Raw genomic sequence first — 10,251 nt, 5'->3', positions numbered from 1 at the left:
GGATTCCACTGAAAAAATACTTGATTTGATTGATATATAGTTGGTATATGCTCCTCTGTAGATGTGACCAAGATGTATAGTACTTCAGATTTCCCCTGATTTAGCCTCAACAAATCCATTCCATTTGTGCAAATCCCATAATAGTCCGAGCTAATCCACTTATCTCCTGTATAATTGACCGGGCCAAAACCCCATGTATGCTACAGGAGAATGTAAGAGCTACAATGCAGATATCTATTAATAGTTACCCGATCTTTAGTTTAAACAGCCTTGTGGGTTGTGCCTATTTGTCGCAATTACATTTAGAAGTTTTATATTACCTTGCTTAATCTGAAGGAGAGATCGTGTAAAACACTGTATACAAGCAATAACAATCAGGCTCCTACGACAATAGATGACGGCCAGTAAAGCATGCAGTTATCTGGAGAAAAAAGAATCAGCAAATTGCATGAAATATCAGACATATTTCAAGAGCATGCACACCAACAAGCATTTATGAATGGGAAGGAAACATTTATGTATAGTAAATCATTCTCAACAGTACTAATACTCGACTCAGTGATACTAAAAAAAGTTCCGCAGCTTGACGGTGACTCATCGAAATCTTCTCATTCACATCTCCTCTGGATGCAAGGCTTGCCGAGGAAGGAGATGTTACAACTAGAGACCATACGAAAGACCTCTTAAATCCAATCAAATAATTAGAGTAGCGAGGTAATTAAAGAGGAAAGCTGGACATAAGCCCAGAGACAACAGGCTCAACCAAGACCATAATACTCTCTAGTCTCTTGTGCTTAAAAATCAAAGGATTCCCTTTGGAGTGAAGTTGTGCTAAACGCCACACATACCACGACTGATACATTCGACTATGTCTTCAGTGCATTGGGAGTTAATGCATGCAGTGAAGTGACAGCTCATGTTTTTTTTTTTTAATTATTATTATCATCATTTTCTAGCATGTAGATGGTTTATGGCATCATCGTGGCATGTAACAATTCACTGCTCATTGTGATGATGGTCAACAAAATCAATGAAAGAATTTGGACCACTTATAAATGTTATTATCATTTTCGCTGAACACTGTGATTTTATTTTATCCAATTTGACCCAAATGGGCTGTAATTCCCTTGCTTGACATGACTTCTAATCTACTGCTGATACATCAGCAAACCGATTCTAGTCTTAAACTGGCATGCCACCAAGGCATCAATCTTCTTATAAAATTACATCTCAACAGCAGTACCTGCTTAGATGTCTGTCCAAATTACCCCACTTTATTATCCTAATTGATATAAAGTATAAGAAGAAATATGATGAGGAAAATATTTGAAGGTATTCTGTGTCCCATTCTGATCGCTGCTGGATGACATCTGATGTCTAATCAGGTGTCTGATATCTCACCAAACTATCTGGTTTCCCCACCATTATGCTTCTTGTGCTTCCAGACTCGGTTCTCCTCTTCAAGTCTCACGAGGCTTTCAACCTGGCATTCTGGCATTGTTCGACCCTGTCGACTGACTTCAGAAAAGTTGATGCAATGCATCTGTTAAAGGTTTTTTTTCTGTATTTATTAAAGAATAAGTTATGACTATTTATTTAGATTGCATCACTGACAAAGAGGAACATTTATTTATTGAATAACCTGGTGCCAAATGGGTCAAAATGTGTATTATATATTATATATTACATACTTCCATGACTGTTTAATAAACTTTATCGGCTTAAAAAGCCACAGTGTGTCTTTTTTCCTCAACATACAAACTTCACTCAACTGAAGCACATGGGCTGAACCACTTGGCAAAAATGTCATAATAAAATGCTACTGATCACACATACTGTACAGCATAGATATTAACTTTGTTAATAATGTAAGGCGAATAGCCTACTACACTCTTACGTTGTACCAAGCTGTAAAATATCTTGGAAAGTCAAAAGAAATGTGAAAGATACGGAATGTTTGAAAGCAATCATTAAATGTTAAAGCAGAGATAGTTCCTGTGAATGTGTAACAAAAAGATGCCAGAAATTATCATTGTATGGGGGTCATAATGTGATATAAACAATAATTCCATGCATATCATATATCCTGGGAGCTACATTTCCTTGGCAGAAAAGAAACTTGGCTGAATCAAGAATGAAGAGTGAGGCAATAGTTAGGAAAGTTGGGATAGCTAGAAATTCTGAAACGTTATGCTGAATTTTTACAAATAGTTTTGGACCTCCCTCCCTCCTACTAAAAAAAAAAAATAATAATAAAAGAAATAGGCCCTTTGGACAAGCTGAAACCTGTTGGTCTGCACAGAGGTGGCAGAATCAGAGCTACTCTGTTTCCTGAGCCTCTTGAGAGTTAAAAGGCCATGGAAATAAAGCAGGTGAAATGGATTAACCCCACAGCCAAGCAGAACCAGTCCAATCAGATTTCTGCAGGTATTCACCATATTCATTAATAAATATGGTGGTGCCCTTCAGCAGAGGTCCTTTCAGTGCCTACTGTTCATTCACTGTCCATACAAATGCTAACCTTGTGGGGGTACCACCTCTGCAGTTGCTGAATTCTGTGCCACTTCTAATCAAGTGGAACCAAAAGTGACCTAATTTCAATTCTCATTCTGACAAAAAGCAATCTGTGGCTCTGTACCCCCGATGCAAATTTCTGGGGGGCTTTCTGCTTTCCCTGCCTCAGCATCGGCCTCATTCGTTACATCTTCAAACCACAACAAAGCTTTCCCTCGCACAATAGAGTGACTTAAAAACACAGAATGACCCAAGTGGCATCTTGGTTTTCAAATGATTTTCAGGCTCTGTTAAGTATGTATGCCAGGCCAGGCCAGTTCAGGAAGGAATGGCTACTCTTTTCAATGGGGAAAGAGCCAACATTTGCAAGCATATGGACTTAACTGAGGAGAATGTGATGCATTGTTAAGCAATGGCTAGTGAAAATGCATTCTCAAAACCCCAGACTTTCTGGTCTGCGTAACACAAAAGTTTCTTAGGTCAGCATGAAAGGAAATCTTGCAGACAGGTACTGTCAGCAAAGCACCGGCATGGCTTGTATGAAAGAGCTCCATGCAGCGGGACAAAATTGAAAAGCTTCAAGCATCTGTGGTCAAAGGTCTCAGATTACCTTCATGCTGGGTCCTCAAAAGGAGACATTGGATTTGGTTAGAGAAAAAGTATGACAATATGTATGTTTAGTGTCTATGAATATTCTCAGCAGTGCTATTCATTTTGTGCCAAATATCTGGATTCGATTTGTAGAAGAACTCCTGAACCACCAGATTAATGACCAAAATCAGTAGGCTCAGTGCAGTGGTGGAGAGAATATATGTTTTACCTCATGAACCTAAATATCAGTGATTCTTATGAGATTCTGTGGTGAAAGGCCTGCTTCCTTTCCTTATACTCTCCTTCTACAAACTGGACATTCAGTCACCCGTCAAAGATACTATCCATCCATCCAACCACACTCCCAAAAGAAAACAATTTGAGGTTAGCTTCATAATAGAGTGGGTAGGGAGTCGAAAACATTCTCACCATAATGAAACGAGACTTTGTCTGGCCCAATCTATATGATGACAAAATGATGTGTACCGTCCACCCACGCACTCGGTTGTTTAACCTTGAATGGTTATGTCAAATTTTCTGCAAGAAAACAACAAATTACCAGAATTACCAACCAATCACTCAGATAGGAGGACCTTTTGTCTACAGCTCAACAGACAGGCAGAAATGTTAGGGTAACCAAAAAATAATGCTCACAGAGACCTCATTCCACAAATGCCTCTTTTCAATATTTGGCCATTGCTGTCATCGCATCATTGCCTTGCAACTGCCAAACAACACCAAGAACTGCTGTGTACTTCCCCCCCGCGCCGTGGTATGCAGGTTAGAGGCGCTCAAGGTCTTCCGTCTGTTTGGCCTGCTCTCAGTGGTGCGGAGCGTAAACATGGTGAGGGCCACAACGCTCTATTTCTCATGACTCTCACCCCCAGCTACCACCGGTCAAGCGTGAGGTGATAAAACGCAACAGAGGATACCAGAGAGTCAGGCACGGCGGCCTGCTGGTGTTGGTGCTGGTTTAAAGCATCCATTTCTTGTAGCAAGAGCCAGCACCGCTTCGCTCCTCTTGATTTTCAGGGGCCTGGTTAGTCTCCCCTAATTCTCCCAAAAAACACAGCCAAGGCCTTTCCTGTAATTTGTCCGATGTGTCTGTTTGCTCTAGAGTGGTTTAGGACTACACTCCCGTTTATTTCCACCTGTGGAACTGATGGCGGTGTGGCTCATTTCCTGTGAAATGACTGAGGTTTGTTTAGAAAATTCTGATGAATGTGGGGGAAATCTCTGCACATTTTCCACGCTAGTCTTTGAAATGAATATGAATCTGAAAGGAACATGTAAGGGGCCCCTCACTTGTAGCCTACTTCCAATTACCAACCACCCCCAAATGCAATTTCATCAAATCCAAAATGTATCTATTTCTACAAAAGGTACACCAAGATTCCTGAAATAGCTGTAGGCTTCATTCTCAAACTGAACTATTGCTAACTGATAAAATGTTGCACATTGACAACACAGAGCAACATCGAACAAGCGCTATCACTTACTGACCCTGGCACTAGGCTACAGGCTGAACAGAAACCTGAGGTAAAACTAGGGTTCAAATTCCTGCTGTATTCACCCAAGCAATGAATGTGTTGTTTGACATTTGCCATGTAGCGTGTGTAACTCAGTGCCGTCAGCTCACTAACAGTCTTACACGCTCCATAAAGATCAAAGAAAACCGCAAATGCAAATCTGTCTGTGACACACGTGTATCATGTTTTCATAGAAACACAAACACGATCAATCATGGCAACGCTCACATGTTTGGGCGACTTCCTTTGCATTGAAGCGTTCCATGTGGCATAAACATCGTTGGGCCAGCATGGGTGAGTCAGGCAGCCGGAGTCTGGCTCTGTAGGAAATGGAAATGTGAATCACCTCTGCCATTGTGTGTCGCCCTATCACATGGAGGTATTAAGAGGGAGGAAATACCACTTTTGTTCATTTCTATGACCCATTGCCTGACTAGCTGCTTCAGAAGTTTGAAATTCACCACAACCATCGTGTTCAAAATGGCATTGAACTGAGCTCATATCCGGCACTGTCTAGAGTTAGACAATTAGGTGCCATGTTACAGATGAAGACAACATAGAGAACAACAGAATGGGGACATCTCATTCATCTATTTGTTCATCCTCTCTCTCTTATGTCGAAAGTTCCTCAGCTTGACAAACATTTAAATAAGACAAGCTATAAGCTAGCCGAAAGTGAAGTATACCAAAAGCCTGCTTGCAGCTGTCTTCTTTTTTTTAGGTACATTTTTGGGGCTGATAGGAGGTGACTGGAAGGGAGAGATGGGGTGGGATCGGGAAATTAGGCTGGACTCGAACCCGGGTCCCAGTGGACACATGGACTTGAATATGGGACAGACACTGTAGCCTGTTGTGCCAAAGTGTCCCCGCAGAGGTCAATTTCTGGTGGTAGGCTACTGATTGGCCTAGCGGTGGATTGGCGGAGTGACTTTTTGCTATATGGCACTTCCTGTGCCATATTGCATAATAATATCGAGCTATTGGCAATTTCCGGGCCACGTGCTGGAGGAACAAGGAGGACAGAGGAAGCAAATAGGGATATGAGCGGTCTTCATTGTGGATTGGTGGCTGCGCTGGTGGTTTCCTGCTGGAAAGATCAGCCAATCCACACAGGATGACATCATTTGTGGCCATAGACCTCTGAGGTTCACTTGCAAAAAGTATGCAAAGCTGAGCTGGCATCTTTGCCCATATAAAGAGATCCGGGTGTTAATTGAAGCTAATTACCAACAGTATGAAAAGTTGCAATGCAAGTTATCTCTGGGCTAGCCATCTTAACATACCGAAGATCACAGTGCCCATTCAAAGGCAGAAGACAAAAGTGTGTAGAGTAATACGTCTTCCCTTCAGACTTCTTCATTCCAGTGTGTTTAACAGGTGTGGTAATTCAAAATCCATGTTATTTTCCCACAGGAAAAAAATGCAAGATACCAGACCTTCTTACATGGGCAAAGATGGTGGATTTTTTTTTTATTTTTTATTTTTATCAGCGAATTTCAGTGGTCTATTGGAAATGTATGTGACACCATATACAGGCTTGATTGTGAAAAAGGAGTCAGAAGTGAGCACGTCAGACGGCATTTCTAAAGATGGTTGCGGCCAACTGGGATTCTAATTGGCTGAAGCTTACGTTCCAAATCCTATCCTCCTGCCCCATCACCTCATTGATGAAATTACAGTGACTACTTTGCATTTCAATTAGAAAAAAACCCTCTGTGCGTCCTAAGCGCCAAATGTACATCCAAATGAATTCTGAGCGTAAGGAGAAATAAATGGGAACATTTAAAAGTAATTTCAACTCATTTGAACTGAATTTTGCTCTCATTTGAAAACATCAACTCTCAAGACCAAGACTCATGGTCTACAATAAAAACATGTTGTAATCTCTTCTGGTATCCAAAACTAACATGACCAATAAGATTAACATGCTGTTGAGACACTGATAATCTGCCATTAATCAACATCTACTAGGTGGTTTGCACTGTTGCTTCCTTAGAAAACTCCTACTGTATATCTTCAGACATCTTTCAAAACAGTAGTGTGAATACATTTGATGCTTCTCTACAGAAATGAACAAGCAGGCTATTCACTGGGACAAGGAACTTCAGATAAGACAAACAAATATGCTCTCAAAAAGACCATAAACTGATCTTGGAGTTCAGACCAATTAGCTGAAACTGCACAACAGGCTATCAGTCCCCGACAAACAGACTGTAATGAAGTCATTAGGGTAAAACCCCCCTCTAAATCAAGGCCTGCTTTATTGTTTTGGTGCTTACTTAACTAAGGATCACTGATTATATCAGAATTTGCTATACATAATGCTGAAAATGTCAAGCAACACCACAGAAACATACAAATACGAGCAATGAACACACAAAAACACATGTTTACAATATATCCAGTGGAACACATTCTGCCTCTTCAAATGTATATTTCATACCTTGTCACATAAAGCCCTAAGCATTAGCACTTAAAAATAGCAGTGACTGTAGACATTTATGGTCACTACTAGACATGAGGAGTCATACAAAACTGATGCATGGCTTTCTCTCCTTCCTGAAAGTGAAAACCTGGAAAAGTACTCTCCATGAGGCATGAGAGATCTGGTCTACGCAGCATCTAGCCTCGCTCCACGCCGCCATGGTTACAACGAAAACAAAATTACGGAAGAGATAAATATGGCCATCATTAGGGACGTGCGAGGGTCCGCTATTCTTGTTCCTCCCCTGGTTTGCTTACATAACACAACACAAAACGAAAGCCCTGGCCGGGATACAACCCTTCCCTGTCCATTTATTTGTTATCTTTCTTAGTCATGAGAACCGCTGTGTATATCGGTTTGGGCACAGCCATCAAAAGGTATAAACATTTGAGTGAGGTCAAAATATCATTTTGAGATAAGTCCAGCACCCCTCCAATCCACTGGACAGAGTGTCTCACAGCTCAAATGAAACCTACACTCTCTCTCTCTCTCTCTCTCTCTCTCACATATACCCACACACATACTGGACGCCACGACAGCATCTCCACACACACATACACAACAAAAAACTCACTCATTCACACTCACACTCTCTCTCACACACACACACACACGCCAAGCTATTTTGGTCCACGCACGTTCAGCCATTGACAAGCGCCTCCATCACCTCTGGCCTTGTGGGGGAAAGAGAAGAGCCGCACCGCACCACACCACACAACACCACAGTATCCCTCTGTTTAGTCTGGCATTTTAAAGAGGTGCTGTCAGGAGACTCTTCGCTCCACAACCTCCATCCCTCAACCCCCTGACCGCATGTGTGTGTGTTGTCCGTGTCCGTGTCCGTGTCTGTCCCTCCGTCAGGAGCTGTCCACCTCCAGTGCCCGCGATCATGCTTCAGCGGTCAGCTGTGTCTCACCCTTCAGGAAGGGCCAGGCTGCACACTCCCAGAGCCTGGATGTTTAAACATGAAGGAATAAATAAATAAGTGTTTTCATATGCACAAGGGAAGGGGCCAAACCTCTGTGACGTAAACATCAGACGCAGTGTGTGCCTAGATGTGGTGCTGTGAGAGACTTGCCTCCTGTTGGCACATTTGTGACCCCCTAAATTGGGGTGGATGAGTGGGATAGGAGAGAGAGAAAAATACAAAATACAGTAGTATAGTCACTGAGCTAAACACTAAAGTATAACTAAACTTTATATTAACCGTGAACTCAGCAGATCCAGATCCACTCGTCTTTCACAGAGGGTCATTCAGGCAGGAGTCCTGGTCAAATGCCACTGACCTGCTTAATACAGAGAGATGATTTCATTGAATACAATGTCAGTTTAAAGTGCAAAAAGTCAGATTTAATCATGACACGTCATTGTGAGTCTACTCTAATCAGGTACTAGAGGTGAGTGTGGAGGAGACCACATATGGAAGGCATCTTGAGATCCTGCATTTATGCCTCACTTGGCCAATTTGGGCTTTGCGAATTCTGAGAAACCATTTAAGGGTTGAACACTGGCCAAAACTTTTTTGTTCCACATCATGGTGTACTTTTATGCCCCATCCTCATTGCTAATGTTTATTATTCTGAGATACACGCTGTCTCACACTGAGTGAGTGAGAGTGAGCGTCAGCTCAGGACTCATCTGTCGTTGTACTGGGGAGCCTGAGGAGCTTTGAACATCAATAAATACCTTTAATCGTAGCATAGCAGCTTTGTTGTACCTGGCTACTGAATGTTCCTAATGGAAACCAGGTAAAAGAACTATCTGTTTACATTTCAGCCTATGGCCTTCTTCAGATCGCATGCGATTCAGATGCGATCTGAAGAACGCCGTAGGCCGAAACGTTACCGCTTTTATAATAAATAATCTACTTGTAACTCAGAGTGTGCAGCATCTCTCTCTCTCTCTCTCTCCATAAGTTTATAACAGTTGCCTGCACCTAGTTTTTGGTGTGCGTTTGCACCTCTCCTTCAAAGAACTATCTGTTGGCAGAACGTGTTTCACCATCTTTGGGATTATGAAGGGTTCATCTGAACAGGACCACATTATAGTAGCTTATATACAAAAGAATCTTCTGTGCAAGCCAAGTAAAATCACAAGGCTCTGTTGGGATACATTATAATTCTATTAGGGGCAAACCTCCAGACTGAGTAAAAGCACTTTCTAAACATAAGAAAGTGTTATATTGACTGCAGAGGATGCCCTGGATTCCTGGTGCTTTTCAAAACCTTCAAGCCAGTTATGGCTGAAAAGTTATGCTTATGGTATTCAGCAGACGCTTTTGTCAAAAGCGACACACAAATAATAATAGTTACATTTACAGTAAGACAGAACAATTTAAAAGTTAATAATACAATACTAAGGAGAATGGCAATAATAAATAACATTGTCAATTCAATCAATAGCCTAATGAAATTAACAAAATAATATAACAGGCTACAAACCATAAAGCATAAGAGACGCTTAATAAACTAAGTGCTTGTTGAACAGCTTTCGACCTCTTGAAAGACGCAGAGCTATCTCAAGGAGAGAAAGTACTGGGCAACTCATTCCACCAACAAGGAACCACTGAAGAAAAGTTTTCAATTTGACCTGGCGTCGACAAAACAGACGCTCTTCAGACGACCGCAGTGTTCACAAATGTGTTGTCTTTCCAGAAAACTCTTAACCCTGCCATCTTTTTTCCCATACTCGCCACATTCCACCTTAAAATGTAATAAACAAAATCAATGTTGTAAAACTCCAAAAGCAAATACAGATTGAAAAAAATAAAAACGTTGCAGTCAGTTTTGTTCATTGAACTTCATTTCCTCAAGGACCAGGGGACCAGTTACACAATCCTCGTTAGGAGTGACATGTCTTTTCAGCAGGTAGAATGAAAATATGAGATTATCTCAGTGAGTACAGTAAAATAAAACAAATAGCCAAAACACCAGTTTTGAGTTTAAATGGTTGTTGGTCAAACCATTTTAGTTAAAATGTACGTCATATTTTCATTAACACATTTTCTGTCATTGATTTGTGCCTACTGATATTGCATACTGCCTGTGCAAAATAAATAAATAAATACCAGTCATTCACCAACTAGTCTAAAGATACAGAGATAGTTTACAGATGTAAACTGTGGACCACTTG

This window comes from Sardina pilchardus, chromosome 15 (genome assembly GCF_963854185.1).
Source record: "Sardina pilchardus chromosome 15, fSarPil1.1, whole genome shotgun sequence".
Taxonomy (NCBI): Eukaryota; Metazoa; Chordata; class Actinopteri; order Clupeiformes; family Clupeidae; genus Sardina; species Sardina pilchardus.
Note: the sequence above shows the minus strand (reverse complement) of the source record.